The 19,280-nt window shown below is 42.0% G+C and overlaps 1 protein-coding gene across 6 annotated transcripts in view; it reads right to left on the bottom strand.

Moving 5' to 3' along the window:
• CREB5 (cAMP responsive element binding protein 5) overlaps positions 1-16,257 on the bottom strand; it is a 260,643-nt gene extending 244,386 nt beyond the window's left edge. For 5 of the 6 annotated variants that reach the window (XR_014183407.1, XM_082046229.1, XM_082046228.1 and 2 more), the window contains exon 1: positions 16,083-16,183. The gene's annotated coding sequence lies outside the window, so the exon portion shown is untranslated. Of the gene's footprint in view, positions 1-16,082; positions 16,184-16,206 lie in introns of those variants that run through there. The other variant, XM_082046227.1, reaches the window with a different exon arrangement.
• Between the last annotated feature and the right edge of the window lie 3,023 nt (positions 16,258-19,280).

Genomic DNA, 19,280 nt, shown 5'->3' on the forward strand with positions numbered 1-19,280 from the left:
TTAAATTAAACTCAGTTCTCCCAACCAGTCTATGCACAAACAAAAGTTAACAATCAAGGGAATTCATCATCACCATACCCACAAGGTTCCATTGGTCCTTTTCCTTTTTTTCTTTTTTTTTCTGTTTTGTTGTTATGGTTTGGTTTTTTAACTCCTCTAAACTTGTTTGCCTTTTACCTAACACTCCGAGCACCCGTTCTTTCTGTATTTACAGCTTCACAGTCTTTTACACTTCATAAGGGATTCGGTAGCTCAGTAGAGAGACTTTCCAGCCATCAGACTGGAGGCTGGACACAAAGCTGAGTGCCACCTAGAACTTCACTATGAGAACTGCCAAGCAGGGGTTTGGTTTAAAGTTTGTGCACCGTGGAGAGTCTTCTGTCTTGTCCAAGGCAGACTGTAAAGCATTCGTGCCACAAGAATGGGACATATACTGTTTCTAACCCTTCTAATATTTGAAAATCTTGAGTAAAAGGAAGCATGAAAGCAGATGCGAGGAGGGACAGCATCACCTTTTTTTGTCCCCCACTACAGGCTTTGCATCTTTTTTTTTGTGATTGTCGGCGGAATTCCCCTGTAAGTCAATGCAAGGTTTTACACCAATGAGCAGCAGGGCTTTTGTGGTTGGTTTGGGGGAAAAGTAAAACAAACAAAGAAGCGCACATGCAAGCTTCTCTGACAGAATGTGGATCAGATGTTATTCATCAACTGTGAGTTATCATATCATAGTCAAAACAGAGTAGAGAGAGGAAAGTAATTCCTTTCTATTCTGGTAGTACCTTACTTTGCTGGAATTTTTAAATGCACAAATCCTAATACTAGAATTGTACTGAACTTGTATCAAGACTTAGGTTTACTGTAAAAGATCAAGAGTATCTAGCAGGGACAGATTCCACCTACGGAGGCTGACTCTGTGGCTTTTTTCAGAGCTTCCACAGAACACCAAGGCTTAGAGAAAGAAGCAGATTTCACCCTGCTTTTGGCTAGCCTGACCCTGGCTCTACCCCACCTCCTGCTTCTGAAGCCACCACTAGATAGTCTTCATCTTTCTCACTTCAAAAACAGGCCAGTAAACTGACTCCCAGCTCTTCCACCTCTCTATTTGTAAGGTTTTGTTTATCCCTCTCCTGCTCTGCCATGTTGGTGCATCTGGCTGCCTTACACCCTTCTGGTCTTGTTCTCTAGGGTTCAGTCTCAAAGAAACATTCTGCGAACACTTGGTCATCTGAGAAAGGACAGAGCCTTTACTTTGCCCACAGCATACAGCTTTTAATTTTAACTTAAGCTGAAGGCCAATTCGCTTGGTAAATTACTAAATATCCAGCTACAAGGAGTTTGAAACAAAGGCAGAGATATGGTTAAAAAATAAAACTGAAAATAAAATTTAAAACACCCAATAAAAATCAGAAAATGAGTTATCTGCATGCTGAAAAATAAAGAGTGAGTTTGGCATAAAGGAATATGTCAAGACTTCTAAATTCTTAATTAATTAATTTTTGGGAGGTTGCAGACACAGGAAACAGACAGAACATTGAGAATCATCACACACCAAAGAAACCTCTTTTTCATCTTGCAGAAAGTTGTTTTGCCTTAGCAATATATATTTTAATGTCTATATGATCATACTGAAATAAAAGCATTACTTTTATTCATTTTTCATTTTCTTGTTTGAAGCAGAAGAGGTATGATAATATATATTTCACATTCACACCCTGGTCTCCCTATATACCTTTAGATATTCTCCACACGCAGTTATCATGCTTAATTTCTGTGACGGGCTTAGCCCCAGCTGCCCATGCCATACATTCATGGTAGTCATGTGGCAATCTGTTCCCATTAGATAAATCAAATTAAAAATATATCCCAAGACAGAGCATTTCAGTCACTCGTTGCGTGTGGCTAATAGACAGACTCTGGACAGAAAGCGAAAGCTATGTTAGCAACAAGTTAGCCTGGTTTTCAGAGCTTGGGGATGAGAGGAAAAGTCCTTATGATATACTGTTAAGCCTCACATAGTGGGTTTTTCCCCTGTATCTATTTGCATCTGAAAGGTATACCAGCAGTTTTTGTAGGTTCTACCTGTACAGAAATCACAAAGGAGCAGTATGTAGTAGGTAACTGATAGAAACAGACTAAAAAATAATTTCTCTTCATTGACAAAATCCCAGACTGAGAAATTTCTAAGCTCCCTAGAAAGATTTTTCATTCATTTTTAGAGGATGCATACAGATAAAGTTACTAGACATCTTTTTTTTTATTGCATTTTAGATACCTCTGGGATCTGTCTCCTGTACAATTTCTCAGCTTTTTAATTAATTTGGGAGAAAATATGTTTTGTCTTATTTCTAAGATTTTGGATGTTAACCAAAAGGACCTTGTAGTTACTCTTTTGACAAAGTAAGATTTTGCAATCTGTTTTTTCCAATCAGAAAGAGGTAGCTTTTGCATCTTAATTTGGTTAAAGAAATAGGCAACACCAACTCTAATCTAGAAGATCCTGAAGTCTGACAGGAGGGGTAACCAAATTACCAATTCAATTCCTGAAGCAGAAAAAGTCATTAGCACTGGTCATGAAGCTCAATTAAATGGATCACACAAAACCTGACAGCCTGAAATTCTGTTACACTTGAATCTGACAGCAAAAATCTCACAGATTCCAGCTGGTGCATCAGTAGGCTATGACCTTGACTGAGAAACAACCTGGAGCTTCATAACACACGTGGCAACCACTTCCCAGGGACGTATGGTCATATCCAGTCATAAATGTAAATTTCTTTGTGGTGTAGAGGAGGCATCTGAACCGATTCACAGACGGTGCTGCCAGAAGAGATGGACAAGCCACCAAGAGACTCCACAGCAGTCTTCTAATAAAGCCTGCCTTTTACAGAGCCTGACCTCCTTTCACCTTGTTAAAAGCAGTAAGTAGTAAGTAATAGATCTTGTCAAAGGTTACTCTGTAGAATAACCTCTGGAGATATTAGATAGAGGTGTCCAGAGAAATACCACAAAAAGGTGCTGACAGGGAAACCAAGGGGATTATGATTAGGAAGTGTGAATAAGCTAAGGTTTCAAACATACTCAGATTTTGGTTAGAAATGCTGAAGTACAGGAAGGAAATGTTCTACATACCATCAAGCCACCAAAAAACACACTTGAAAAGACAAGTTAAAGAGCCATCACATGGAGATTAAATACATGATTTAAGAAAAGCTGCAAGAAATGCAATTCCACACTTAACTAGAATAAGCAATAATTTCTTCCTCCCCAAAACCCAGTAAGTCTCATGTTAAAAACTGAGAAACTCATTTGCTCAAAAGCAATAATTTCTTCCTCCCCAAAACCCAGTAAGTCTCATGTTAAAAACTGAGAAACTCATTTGCTCAAAGGCAAACAAAAAATCTGAAATCTATACCTATAAGACATTAATTGTTCCTTCAACTCCCTTTTAATCCATCCTTGAATATTCTAATTAATCTAACCTTTTATCAGAACTTTCACCAGACAATTTCCAATAACAGGTTTCCATTTAAGACATCCACATTTCCCCTAAGGAAGAAATAAATTTTAAAAGACCCTAAAAGCATAAGCCAGTAGCATAACCAAGGACTATTTCTCCATTTGCTCTAATTTCTGAATTCAACAACTATGCAATTCTTTAGCTGAAAAAAAAAAAAAAAATTCCAAGGTATTTCTGACCACATTCTTATGACATCTTCCATCAAATTTATCCTAAGCAAAGTTGCCATACAAAGACTTGGTTTCTTTGAGCCATTTTTTTCAGATCCCATCAGTTGATGAAGCCGATTTTGCACTGCCCTCCAGGGAAGGCAGTCATCTTCTCTCTCCCAGTCACATCAAACCAGATTTGAATAAGTCTTAGAAAATATTCAGGAGATCTGGCCAGGAAAAGGCCTCTATCCAGCCATTTGAAGTTCTCAACCAACACAGCTTTCCAGGACCCTGCCCCTCTCTTACATGCACAACGTTATATTGTGCAGCCAAGAAAGGTAAAGAGACCCAAGCCCCCTGAACTACTGAGAATAGACAGATAAAGATAGATAAACATTAAAATGTTTCCATCAACCTGAAAGGCTTTATTCAGCACTAATAAAAAAACCAAAAAATCCAACTCTGAAAGAGTTAGTGCCTTGTGTCTGCCTTAATATAAGTCAATTTTCAAAGGAGATGTATCTCAGTTTGAAAAAATGTTGAAAATGAGTATTTTGACTCTTTCACATATTTTCCTCCCCTTTCATTTTGGCTGAAGCTAGTCACAAAATCTGATCTGTAACTGTGAACACTTTCAGGCCGCTGTATTTTTCAGTGAATTTCTTTGTGTGAAAGCCTTCGGTGAATATTTTTTTTCCTCCAAAAATGTCACCAGCCTGTCTGCACAGGACAGATGAACTCCCCTCCAAAGCTGCTGCTCACAAGATGCTCACCTTACCCCTGGCAACTGCTACATGATTTAACTCAGGATCAGATGGGGCTGCAGAGAAACTCCGTGGCCCAACTGTCTTCTCTGCACAACGGCAAGGAAATCCCCTCTGTGCTAAATATGGGGCTTGGCAAGAGAGAAGAGGCTTTGTCAGGACCTTGTCGCTGTAGAGGCCACCTCACATCCACCATACTTGAGGCCACAGACAGCTCAAAGCCAAGTTGGCCATTACACGGAGAAATAACCAGCATTTTAATGTGGGCACCAAAAGGATGACACTTTTTTAGCATATATTTTGAAGATGGCTATTAGGGAGGCACTGGGTATATGAGCAAAATGTTATCCACAGAATTACAAAAGGCTAAAAAAGTACTGGGTTTTGTGTTTTCATTTCACTCTCTCACAACCAGCCTTTAACAAAGATATGTTATTTCCATAGCACTCAGCACTTGATTTTGCCTTTTTTCTCCCCCAGCAGTAAGCTACACTGTTTATTGCCATGTATCGTTTACTATGTACCTAAGAGTATCTACATACAAACTAATTTGCCCGAATGCAGTTTTGTTTCTTTCCCTTAAAATTCTGCAGTGTCAGAACTACAAACACTCAGTATTTTACAAAATGCGTTCTCCACATGATACCTGCATGTTTCAGGTACTACACAGCACTAAAACCTCTGTAAATGTACACATGGGCATTTTCCTCTTATAGACCAGTATTTTCTAAGCACTGGAGCCAAGGAAGAGATTTGCTTGAAATCTTTCTCAGTCTTTCTGAAGGCACTTGAAGCCTGGTGGCTGTCAATTTTATTAGTGGAGAAAGGCATAAGGTGGCTTCCACAGCCACATCAGCACCCACCGTGCAGTGTGTGCTCACATACCATGCAAGTGGCCATGGGGCCCAGCAGCTCTCCCAGCACCATGTCTTCCTCTGTTTAAAGGATGTTTCCTCAAAATAATGGTACAGCAAGGACCTCGTCTTACACAGCATGCCAAACCAACACTTTGCTTCAAGGCATCCTCAGGACATTTAATCTACCTGAAACCAACATAGCAAATCCAAATTTAAAAAAAAAAATATTTCCATGTCTAGCTTGATAAGACAGTCAGCATCACAGCTCTTATTGTCCTCATTATAAATTAGTTTAGCATTAATTACAATGCTGAAAATATTTTTCCTATGCTTATTCTGTCCCTGAAAACTTTCAGTCTGCTGAAAAGCATTTGGCTGACAGTGCACTGACTGAAAACTCCGAAATTAAAACTGGAAGACTGACAGCCTAGAAATAGGCTGTCCTAATATTTTGGAATACCAGCTTTTTGGCAAGAAAAATTGTATAGAATCAGACATCACGCAAGAGAGAAAATACAAGATGTAGTATCCGAACTGCTATAGAGGGAACAATGTTTTCAAAAAGTTTCCTTGTTTAGCCTGCAAGCTCCACTCAATTTAGTTAATCCAGTAAAAGGTACAAGTGTGAGGTCACAGTACAACAGTAAAATAAACTAGCTGGAACCCCTACATTTTAGGATATTTTAAAGTTGATTAACTCACCTGGGATTCATTGACTTTAACTATGTTAAAAAGAACCCATGGTAATTTTTCACCGAGCAACAAAAAAAGGGAGGGCAGGTGGCAGGCACATCATTTCATAGCTTATTTTTCACAGTGCCTATTTGACTATATGTACCTACATCCATTAGTCCCAAAGCTTTTTAATTTAACACTGGGCAATATAAAAACATTCTTGATAGCATTAAAGATCACTTTCAATAGAATAAAATAGGAAGCTGTATATTTTATGTAATGTAGTAGAGGCCAGAAATATTTTTCTCTGAACTAGAATTTTTGTACCGTTGAGGTATGTGCAGAATATCAGCTCTTGTTTTGCTCATTATGTTGAAGGGCTCCTTGAAGGCTACAGAATTAGAGCACATACTTTTTTAGCTCTCTATTGAAGAGATGGAGGCTATCTCGATCTTGGCTTTTCACCCAAGAACTTGCTAGGAGTTTGAATTTATGAGGAATTAAGTTTCATCTCAGCAATTTTACTAAACTTCAGAGAAAAAGGACACAATACCACTAGTTCCTGAGTGTCCTCAACACCCCTTGACTCCAATGGGGACTGAGACAGGTCCTTCTTTTAGTTGACACAGCACCTTGCAGAATTAGATCCAATCCCCTTTCCCTTCTCCCAGAAACGTGTTTTTCCCCACCAGCTGCCTGATTTTTAATTTGCTTTTAGCAGAGATTAAATTAATGTGGATGTTTTGATGCTGACAACCCCCCTGTCAAATTATATAGTGACTTCTCATGCTAAAACTTGTTTGTTTTCACACCATCATCACTGATGATCTCAGCACAGCAGCACTCTGAGAATAATGGTTTAGTCAAATAGAAGGCCAGCAGAAGGAACATAAGACAATGTGTGCTTATATAGGGCCTACATAAATAGTGCTTTTTTAAAATGTTTGGCAATGAAATAATAGTTGTGGGTTTGTTTTTTTTTTTTTTTTTAATAAATTAACTTCTGGATTGTTAAGGGTGTGGAGAACCTTTCCACACCAGAGTGGTTACCAGGCCTAAACTTTTTGTTACATCCTTCCACAAAAGATTATATGAAGAAGTTGCCCATTGTGTGCCATTAATAAAAAACTGTGGGCCATACCCTCACTCCACACAGTTTTAGAGAAGTCAATGAATTCATACCAATTTCAAAAGCTACAGAGCTGACCCCACATATCCTGGGTCAAGTGAAGAAAATTGGAAGCAAGTGCGGATGATTAGGGCTGGGGGAGGCGGGGGTTGTACACCGGACACTGTCTATTTATCACTCTTTATGATGTTTTTGCTATTCAAAATTCCATTATAATTGCTGCTTAAAAAAATCAGAGTAGTTCAGGCACTGATGAGATTTTTCACAATTTCTGAAAGACACTGTCTGCTCTCACTTGCAGGTCAGCCTGGAAACTGTGCAAGATGCTTGAGTGGCCTGGGCCTTGCTTTCCACTGCAAATACTTCAGTTTATTAAAACTGCAGGGTTACACTGCCTTCTTGCTTCTTTCTCCTTCCATCTCTTTTTTAAAAACAAACAAACAAACAAAAAACCTCCACAAATAAAACATGACTGAAATCTAAGGCATTATTCCCAATTCACAACAGCATTGTTAAGCATAAAAATGCACGTCATATTTAGGAGCAGAATTATATCCTGCCGTGTTTAACTGAAAATCTTGGTGGGCTTTTCGTCTCCGTCGTGCAAGCCCGAGGCAAGAGCGGTGACTGTCACAGCCAAAGAGACACAGACAGATAGATGATGGAGAGTGCAGACTGCGCACCCACACATAAAGCGCGTGAGAGGAAGGAGAGTGCACGGAAGGAATATTAATTGAGCACAAAATAAGTATTCTCAATATCCCCCTGCCCCCTGAAAAAGTAGTCACAAGATGAGGAGAGCTACAAACGTGTTCATCTTGGGGAAACAGCCGTCCTTAACGTGACATGTCAGGCTATTACTTTAATAATGGGATTTGCACAGCGCACAACTGGTAGGCTACATTCATTATAGACCCCGTGAATCTAATTTTCTTCTCAATGAGTGTTACTGCGGTCGGTAACTCTACAGATTTCAATAGAGTTGCTCCAGATTTGTATCAGGGTGAGTGGAGAATTAGGCTCTACTATGATATTTTTTAAATCCACAATAATGTAATTCTCCTTACCCAGTCGTAAAACCCGTGGCTCTTTTGATCCTTTCTGCTTTCATAGAAAGTTATATAGAAAAACTTGTCTTTTAAAGATTAACATCAAAATAGTTAAATTACTGCTTTCTCTCACTTTTTGTGATAAACCAGCAATTACTTGAATTTAACCTATTGTCATGCTTGAATCCATGAATCCATGCTTGAATCCCTATTAGCGATAAAGAACGAAAGAGCAATACAGTAATTGCAGAAAGCAGTTTAGTTTTGACATAATTAATTTTTTCCCCACTGTCTTTTAAAAATACTTTTCCATTGCACAACCAGTAAAAGAAACTTACACTGACCTTATTTAATAACAGGTGTAAGATAATCTTTCAGTGCAACACAGATACACTCCAGAGTAAGAAGAGGAAGAAGGAACTTGGTTTTAACTACAGAATCTCTTCCCTCATTTTGTGCACACTCTGGGAAGTTATGGAAATCTCTGCAGATGTTGATCCCAATCTCTTCAATCTCAAAAAAAAACCACCTGCAAATGTCCACCCTCCACTTGCCCACCACTAGCAAAAGGAGTTGTGCTTTGGTTTTGTTTTGGTTTCGTTTTTTTTTTTAAGTCACCAAAAAGGAAGTCGATGTGGTAATTGAAATCCTCACAAACCCTTAACTAAGAAATCTTATTCCTAAAATGTTCACTCAGTAATGAAGTTAAGCAGTAGGTAGTAAAAGATAATCCTGAACAAAGCAATTTATTATATTTTTCCTACTCTATTGCTCAGCTTTTAGTTTCTTCAGGTTGCATTTTACTACTATTCTGAGAAATTAAGTTTCCTATAAGTGAGGTGTTGGCTTCCCCAAATTTCTAATACAGACAGTGCTCGTTTCTGGACAAGCACAATTCCAGACTCTTTGCCATCACACACTGCAGTCACCTTTGGAGTTCCTGCTGGTCTCCTAAAAATATTTAGTGACAAACTCATTCACTGACCTGACCAGAACCAAAAGCAGGCATAGATTTAACCAACCAGCTAAAACTAATTCCGAGTAGTATCCATGGAATTATAATTTACTATGCACAGTTTGAAGCTCCTCACCTAGCAACTGACTATTCCTGTTGAATATAAGTTTTTTAAAAAGTTAAGTGAGAGGTATATTTGGATTGGGAATAACGGTAAACTAGTTCACACAGGACCAAATTACTGGCAGGTGGTTTGCAGCATCAATGCGCAACCGAGTGACCTAGTATTAATAGTATCATCATCCATATCTTGGAGCTCCTCATTGCTTACTTAGACAGAATACAGGTAATTCTACAGATAACTACCATGCTAACTCAGGACTCCAGCATGGAAAGATTTAAAGCACAATAAAGGAGTGGGGGGGTGAAATTAAAAATAGAGAGAGAGTACAATATGGTAACATCTCCACTTAGTGCTTACCGTTGTAGCCGCTCCACACAACACATCCTACACCCAACCTCAGATCCCGTTTATTGTGCTACAGAGCCCCCTGTGTTGAGCATTACATATTAACTAGCATTACTTACATTTGGCCGGAAGAAAAAAACTCAGATGTTAAATCCAGGAATCACTGGTCCGGGTTAATTTCCCACATGAGGCAAATTAATTTCTGAGTAGTTGCAAACAGCTCAGAAAAAAAGCTGGCTATGAACAACACTGTCTTAAATGCAATGAAAGAGCAACTGAAGGCATAAGCCCAGAAAGGAAATAGGTAAAAATACGACTTCTTCCTCTAAATGAGAAGAAGATCAGCCTAATTAAATTTAAATTTCTCTGATAACCCTTGTATTAAATTTAGGCACTGTGTTTGAGGATGACCAGTTTAAGCTCAGTACATGCCTGGACCAAAAATTTCAAAATACACAAGTACAGTGAGACTGGGACCAAGCACTTCAACCGTATTGAAATGTTCACTGTGTGGTGGCCCTTAGGAAGGAAAGAAACTGAGATGAGAGCAAAGAAAGCCATTTGAGAAAATACTGCAAAGGACAAAAAGGCAATAGAAACTATTTGTAGAGTTTATGTGGGGCAGAGAGCCGAGGGTGAGATTGAACCATGCCCAGATCCTGAGCTAACAGCGGTCTCGGTACCCCGGTACGAGTAATGAAAACAGTCCGAGCCAAAGAAAAGCAGAATCACCTCCTGATACTGGCAAAGGTAATAGAGGATTTGTAGTATTTTCCCCCAATTAAAGGCAAATCTCATTCCTCCTGGCTTCTTCTAAAGACGTTGCTGTTTTCATCACCTGCTGAGTGGAGCTCTCTGGCCAAGTGGGGCTGCACCCCCTGCACCTTCAAATCCCCATACGTGGAATAGTGTCACAACAGCGACATGAGCTGTCTCAAAGAACGAGATTATTAAAACTGCACACCTAGGCAAACACTGCTGATGACAATGTTTTGAGACATTTATTTTGAAGTTGTGTGCAGGACTGACGTCTTGAACAAATTCTCGAAAAAAGCCTGAGACGGAAACAAGAACCAAAAGCAAAACATCTCTTAAGCTAAGGAAATTGTCATAAGCTTTCAATGTTTTACTTTGAAAATCCTACAGCCTTCAGCAAAATCCTTGGAAAATCTCTTTGTGTTTGTAAAATAGCATTTGATATCGCCATCTAGAAACTACAAACCAATGCAACCAACCCTTTCTAAACTCTCTAAGGGCAAATAACAGCTGCATTTCCCATGTGATGGGAAAAAAATGCTGTTTCTCAGTATTTTCAATTACAGAGTAAAATAACACCTTACTGAAAAATAGTAGATGTGCTATTATTTTAAAGAGTGGGGGTTGCCCCTTCAACCTGAGCCATAATAGGAGCAAATGATAAGTGCACGAACCAACAGAACAGCTCCTTGGATGTAACAAGACGTAACAGCTTATCTGCTTCAACAAGTATTTTCACCGCATCACCAAAATAGTTATTTTATGTATGTGGTTCTTGTTATGTACACCTGAGTTAATTTAGATCATTTCTTTGATTATATGTAAACAAACAAAAACCCAAGTATTTCCATAACACCATTTTTTTTTCACTGTCAAGTCTACAAAGACTAATTTCTGTACTTACTACCGTAATATGGCTAATGTTCAAATACAGCATGATAAGATACTGTCTGAGATCATTGTTTTGCCTGTGTCAGAGAAAACTACACCTGAAAAATTGTAAATGAGCTTAGTAATATAAGTTTTGGTAAGAGGAAAGTGTGTTTTCATAGTTCCTATTTGAAACTGTTGCTTTAAATTGCAATCAACTTTGATAATCTCTCAAGGCAGAAAAATCCAAAAGTCCTAAAAATACTATTTTAGGGCTAGAGCCCTAAAAGTCCTAGAGCATTGTAATTTGCAGAGCAGAATATATAATTTACCTAGAAATCAGGCTTTTTTCAGGGGATAAATAGAATGCAGCATGGAGAGAGGGAGAGAACAAATCAACAGAAATTTTTTGAGATATTGCAAAATGGCAATGACCTACCAAGCTGTTTGATCGGCCCAGCTCCTAGTACTTGTGACTGGCAGAGTCTCAAAGCATTTTAAATATTTCCACTAGGACTCATACATATTAGGTGCAAGGAAAGTTTATAGAGGAAAGAATAAGCCAAATATGTCACCTTAATTATGTGTGTCTTCCTATTAATTTGTTTAGTATGCGATAACTAAAACCAAATCAAAGCAAAAGAATCGCCTGGACCTATGAAGCAGAACTGAAGGACCTGTTGCTTTATACATGTATCCGTGTTTTCAGCAACTGCATCTACTGAGTAGAGTTTTCCTGTAATGAGTTATATGAAAATCAGTATTTGCGGGCCTTGAGAAAAATTACCATTTTGTTCCAATAATAAATCATATGGTCCTTAATAATTAAAAAAAATTAAAATAAAATAAATAAAAGAAAGCTTTAAGTAGAAACAGTTTTGCTCTGCATTTATTGCAAAATCTTGTCCAGAAATAATTTTCTCATAACAAAGGGTTTATAGTAAAGATGGTCACTGGAATTAAAATTAAGCCTGAAAGACAATTAATAATACATAAACATTGGTATAAGTCTGCAAAGCAGCAGGTTTATAGAAAATCCAGAAACTTAACTAACAGCAGGAATCAGAGACACCAGATGACAAAGATTAGAGGAAAAGTCTTTGATTAAATAAATTGTTTCAAAAGCAACAACCTTGCAAGAACTCTTCTAATATTTAAGATCCTCATGCCTTGATCAGGGGCACAGAGACAGATTTTTAAATGGGACCACAAGCAGACAAGTTAATAACCAAGTTTCAAACCATTCTGCAAGACTCACTGAGCTCACAGATATTCTGCCCACACAAAGCTAGAAGGTTTAGCACATAAAAGCTGCCTTTGGAAGGCACTGTCAGATTGCCTCTGTCTTATCAACTACGGAGTGAACTCTGGCTCTCACTGAAACAACCTTTTACAGGAGACTCCTCTGCAGTGCACAGGATAAATGTAAGCGATTGCGGTGTATTTTAGATTCTCAAAGTGAGGAAGTGAATATCAAATTAAAAAGCAACTATTACACTTTATCTGTGAAAGTCTTTTTGATAAATGGTGCTGTAAATAAAATGACATGTACAGTCTCACTTCTATCTTTTCTTTTAATCTATATACATGGTTTGCTTCCCTTCACATTCCTGCGCTTAAAATTAGCAGAGGTAGAGTTTGATAAATTGAAGCTGAACTATTAATGGATATTTTGGTGAGGGGGAAAGGGTTCTGATTGTTCTAGAAGTGTAAAGTTTTTTAAATACTGCAATTTTAACTCCTGGAAGAATGCCATCCAATATTCAAGAGTGCCAGAAAAAGCTTATTGCCTTTTTCATATGCTATTACAAAACTTTTTGATTTTAAGCATTAATCTGACTACTCCTAACAGTCTCCAATCAAAGATGTAACAATAGGAGACTACAGCAGTTGCTTTTTCATGCCATAAACTCATTATTTCTATTCCCTGCTTCACTCAAGTTTTTCCTTTAAAGTTTTGAAACTTTTATGATCTCCACAGATGCAAACAAACATAAATCCCATATAAGCTAACGGCACAGCAGAAAAATCCTTAAGTGTGTGGGCAGCAGTAGGTACCAGTTTTTCGCAATCCGCGCGTGATAGAGAGTAATCAGAAATCCCTGGCTAGTTGTCACAAAACCAGACTCATTACCATTTTCTGTAGAGTACACTCAGGTTCAAGTTGTTTTGTTCAACCACCACACCAATGATTCTTTCTTTTTAGTGACTTAAAAAAAAAAAAAAACAAAAAAAAAAAACAAAAAAAACCACACACACACAAAACACCACCAAAAAACACCTGACTTTGCAAGTGATAGCTGAGGGGAAAACTCCCAAGAGCTTTTAAGCTTCGGTAATTAAGGCCGTCAGAACTGTACTTCATTAAAGCAGTATAGAACAGTTCAATGAAGAGTTACGTCTCAGGTTGAAGATATTTGTCTTTCTCTCGTTCTCTCCGTCTTTCTCTCACTCACCGTTTCTTTCAGTAAATGAGACTAATTTTTCCAGTAGCCTTTAACTCGCGAGATTAACTGACGTGGAAAATGTGACTACGAACTCGTAGCACCGTCTAGCCTCCAACCCAGCACAGAATCAACTTTGTTGTAAGTGTTGAAGGACACCTAGCAAGCTGCTACTTGCTAAGTTCATCATCACCCAAGGACCGAACGCTCACAAGGAGCAAGACTGCGCCATCTAGTCCAGCTGCCAGCAGGCTCTGCTCTGCCTGCTGGGAGCCGATGCCTCGGGATGCAGGGCTTGAGCACTTGGGAATGTGCCGTGTCTTAAAGATTCAATTGTGAGGCTGGTTTAAAAAAAAAAAAAATAAAAAATAAAAAAATAAAATAAAATATCACTACTGAGATAATCCACATCTCGTGGATATGGGAAAATTTAGGCTATAATAGCTCAGCGAACTTCTACATCTATCTTTGATTTACAAGATAAAAGCAACTTTTAAATTAAAGAGCCTTTCTGCTAATAGAGCTTATTATGCCAGAGACAGGAATGATTTTCCTAGAAAGTTGTCCCTGTGTGCATGCCTATTATCTTTGCTTTCCCCCTTCCACTAATGAGCATTTATCTAAAGAGCCTGTTAATCCTCTGATGTGTGCTTCTGGTCAGAGGTAACAGTTTGAATAAAACCACTAATCACTTATCACTAATCACTGATCATTAATCACACTTTTCCCTAGTGCTTTGCGACCTGTACAGCTCCCTTTAGGATTAAGGAGTCACAAATAAGGATTTTAGCAATTTTTTATAAAGAATTTCCAGCTTTTGAGACCGACAACCTCATTCACCACATGAAAGTTACAAAATACCGAGCGGGGACTTTCAACGCTGTACACTTTTCTATTGAAAATAAACCATACCCTTATGAAAGTGCATCGCCTTCAGCGAAATCCCCACAAATTACACTACATTTTTGCATTCGGCTCTCACCTACCACCTCTCAATTTTCTTTCAGTCCGGTTTCTGGATTATTTCTGCATGACAGTTTCTTACAAGAAAGTTTTCCTCAGCCACTGTTACTTGACGCACTGCTGCTTGTCCAAATGGCCAGACGAGGAAAGTCTGGTGCAAGCCAGCGGGTGAGTATCTCTCCAAAAACTGCACGGTCTCAAGGAAAGCCCAAGCAAGATGCTTTGCAGTAATTATTATGCTTCCATTCAAGCTTTAATTTTATCTAGCGAAGCACTGTTTCTTACTGATAATATATGGAAATCTTCTAATCTTGCTGCTTAAAATACTCCTAATATCGTTCTGGATTAAAAAAAAAAAAAAAAAAAAACACACAACAAAAAACCCTTAAACATGTGGACATTTAATTTTCCTTTATTCCTATCCCGATCTGTGAAAGACCTCTCTCTTTCCGATTGTAAAGCTTAGATTAAGTCCTGGAGATGAAGGATCACTCACCATGCTTGGACATAAATAATAGAAGAGGCAGAGTTTAGCAAGTATTCCCCTTACACTCCTGAAGCTCTTAGCGTCCTGAAAACTTCGCTGGGGAGAGACCCCTGTAAGAGAGGACAGTGGCGGGGTGCGCGGAGCTGGGGAGGGGGCCCGATGAGCGGAGCAGCTGGGCTGAAAAGGGAGAGCGGGGCTGCAGAGCGGGGACCTGCTTGCCAACACTCCCCCCCCCTCCGGACCCGATGGCATCACAAGCGGAGCATCAGCCCCGCACCGGCCCGCAGCATGACGTAAGGGCCGGGAGCAGCCCGGCACCCGGGGTGTCTCACGGGGGAAGGCGGCAGCGCACCGCTCCGCGGCCACCGCCGGCGGGACCCGGTTCGGTGGGGCGCCCAGGCGCCGCCGCCAAACTTGTGCAGAAGTTTAGGGGCGGCGGAGAGATGGGGCGACAAGGCAGCGCGCCGCCGAGCTGTCACTGCCGGGTGCCGCCGGGGCAGGCAGAGGCGAGGAGCCGTCCAGCCCGCCGTGGGGTGCGGGGAGACCGCCACCCCTCCGCCGGCAGCTGCCCGCCTGCTCGCCCCGCTCGGGGTAGAGCGTAGCGGGGTGCTGCCTGCGCCCCGCGACAGCCGCCCCATCCCGTCCCATCTCATCCCACCCCATCCCATCACATCCCATCACATCCCATCCCGGGAAGCGGCGCGCAGAGATTTCCCAAACTCCCTGAGATGCGAGCGGGGAGCCCGGCTGCCCCGCAGCTCGGCGGCCCTGCGCCCCGGGACCCCGCTGCCCTACCCTGCCTGATCCTCCAAGGGACGCGAGGGTCGCTCACGCCCCCTCTCCCTGCACCGCCACGGCAGGGCACCGAGGGGACGGCGGGATCTCTGAGCCCGGCAGCGGCGCGGCAGGGACTGGCGCTCCCGCCTCCGGAGCAGATGCGGTGGCGGAGGGAAGAGCCCCTGCGCCCACAGGCTGCCCCTTCCCCAGCCGCTCACCCGGGCGCTGCTGCCCCGCTCCGAGCCGTGCCGTGCCGTGCCGTGCAGAACCGTGCGGCGGAGCGCGGGGTGCGCTGCGCGCCGGGCGCCTTCCCGGGGCAGCCCCGTATTTTTAGGAACTTACCGCCCGGCGCGGCGCGGCGGGGACGGGACCGGCAGCGCGGCCGGAGGAACCACGTTGGACTGAGGGACGGTTACAATACGTTCTATTTAGAGAAGCATTACATCACCCTCCGTGACGTCACGTGGGATTCCTGAACTTCTAAATCATTGCGGTCCGTGCCGGGCGGGCGGGCGGGGGGGGGGGGGGCCGGGCGCGCTGGGCGGGGGTGCGGCCTCGCTCGGTCCCGCCCCTGGCGGAGTGGGGCGGGGGGCGGAGCGGGGGTGAGTCAGGCTGGAAATAACGTCCCGCCCCCCTCGGCGGGGTCCGGCAGCGCCCGGCCGGGGATCGCCCCGCGGCGGGGTGGGTGGCTCGGGGACTGGGATCTGTGCGTTCGGGACCGTTCAGGCCGGGAGAGAGCTCCGGAACTTGGCTGCGTGTCCGTCAGTCCCGGCGAGAGGGAATGGGGTTGTGCAGGGGCTGCCAGTCCCGTCTCCCTTCCCCGGGCCAGCAGCTTAACCTGGCGCAGCGGGGTGGTACTGAGGGCCGGGGGGAGCCGGTGCTCCGGTGAGCCGGGGGGATGCTCTCGCTGCCCGGCAGCGGCAGGGGAGACCCGCGCTCAACTGGGACTCTGTCCTGCAGCTCCGAATTCTTTTGTTTGGTTGGTTTTTTACCTAGAAAATGGCTCATAAATAACGCAATGTCCGAGAAGGGGGGGTAACCTCCGTCCCGAGCTGCAGCCCTGCGAGGTGTCGCCTCCGCCTGCCCAGGTGTGCCCGGTCCACGCGTGTCCTCCCGGCGGGGCTCGGGTGCCGGGGAGGACCAGGGCGCTGTAGCAACGCAGTAATAGAGTCTTAACTTATGTAGTTGGGTGTTTCACTGCTTTTTCAACACTTAACATTCAGTGTGTCTGTAATTATCTGGGACGATGACCAGTGACAAGTTTATTATGTAACTTGTAACTGTAACTACTTCAGTGCCTCGTTTTCTGGGTTTTCTTGTATTAAGAACAACTCTCAGCCTAATGCTCCCTGGTAGTGCATCTAGCACTTAGGCTTGGAGGTTCTTCTGGCACCGAACTACCCATGATGGAGTTACCCAAGAGATGCTCTTACCCAAGATACACGTGATAATTAACTGGATTTAGCTGCTGATTCATGCCAGAAGGTATGACTTAATTTCGATGCAGTGTTTTAACACCTAATGCTGGGATGTCTTGTCAGGAAACCTCAGGCAGGGTCTTAGAATCTGCAACGTATTGCTCAGTTTAGTTTTTCTCTGGTACTCAACAGAGGAGTAATATAACATGTACTGCCAAAATCAGGAACTACTTTACAAATGGCAATAATACATCACTTTACTCCCAGTAATACCATTCTTTTGCAGGCTTATATTAGGCTATCTAATAGTCATCCTCAGCTTTTAACAATTCACTGGTGCTTTATGCAGGATTTAAAGCAGATAGAAGGGGATCCTATCAGTGACTGATGATAGGTTTTGAACTCATTTAACTGCTTAGGATAAGGCTCAATGATGCTGTCACTGTAAGCCTTGGTTTTGTCAGGTATTATCCTTGGAAATTGCATACCAAGTGCAAAGTGCCTTACCTCTAAACGTCCTGAAATTATAAACTACAGAGATGACTGAACTAATAATTGCAGTTACTTCTGTCACACAGGAAGAGTTTTAACACACAGAAACACCGCAGTTTTTTTAAGGCCATGACAAAAAGATTTAAGCACAGGAAGCAGCTCTGCATCTCTTATTGAGATTTCATCATACAATTTATGTACTCACACTTCTTGCAAATGCACAGCTGGGACTGTGGCTGATTGATGGGTTTTCCTGGGGTAGGCACAGCGGTTTTTTCTCCAGGTTTCTCAATGAGACCAAACTGGAACTGGCAATTGAGAATTCAGCTGCCAGTCAAGGATAACAGGGCCCAAATCCCTCAGGTACCTGGTGTAGTAAGAATCAGTTATGGCAAATTTCACACAAACAAAATGCTACGTGAAGTATTAGCCATAGTTTTATGTTATCAGTCTAGTGGTGATGCTTTCTTATGAATGATATTGTAGACAAACTGTGACTTGTACACATATTATTAGTGAGTAAAAAAATGGACCTACTTCGGGTATGCACTGTGCTTTAATAAATTTTGTTTGAAGTTCCTGACTTGGACATTCTGCATGTCCTTCTGTCTTTTCCAGAATGTTGTGCAAAAAGAATCTTAAAAGCAAAACAAATAAGACTGCCACATTAGTCAGATCAGTGACTCTATGTGCCACATACCTAATTGACCAGATCTCTACCACTTAAAGAGACGGGCAGCTTGCAGCAGCGGTTTGTGTGTGTGCCTGCCGCTGGGAAGGTGGTGACAAATGCTTTGATAGGTGGTTACGTTGTTTTTTGCTGACAGCAGAGCAGAGAGATTCTGGATTCCTGAAATGAGTCTCAAGTCCTGAGGGAAATCTCTTGACTCTTGAAATGAGCTGTAGTCCTGGCGGGGAATGAGTATAGAATAAAGTCAACGGTTCCTCTCGGGTTTAAATCTGCTGTAATGTAAGTCACATATTGTTGCTTTCCCCCCTGCACAGCTTCTGCTTCACTTGTTACCCTCATGTCCTGTTGCTTTTCTCCCTCTTCCAGCTCTTTACTTGCCCATTTCTGCTTTCCTCTTGCTCTTACCAACCTTCTCTCCATCCTAAGGCAACTACGCTGATCTCTAAATGGGGATGTGAAAAGGAGCGCTGAGAGAGGCAGCTTTATTTTGTTAAACGTTCACTTTAACACCCGGTTGCGGAGCAGTTCACAGAGGAGAAAATGTGTTGATCCCTCCAGCCTGAGGACAGCGAGCAGAGAAGAGACATAGAGAAAACATAATGGCCGAGTCCTTTCTTGATGCAAACTGCAGGGTGGTCACAGGAGGAGACGAACTCCCCTGCCTGCAAAGCTGCTGCCTTCCCACTGAGCTGATGTCTGCTTGCGTGTTGTCACTGTGAAGAACAACTCTTTAATACGAACTCCTATAAAGGTGGTTTAAATTAGCATATTTTACTCAGCAAGTGAGGAATGTATGTGGAGTCAGTTACCACAGC

The sequence above is a fragment of the Streptopelia decaocto genome (assembly GCF_964273445.1).
Source record: "Streptopelia decaocto genome assembly, chromosome: 2".
NCBI lineage: Eukaryota > Metazoa > Chordata > Aves > Columbiformes > Columbidae > Streptopelia > Streptopelia decaocto.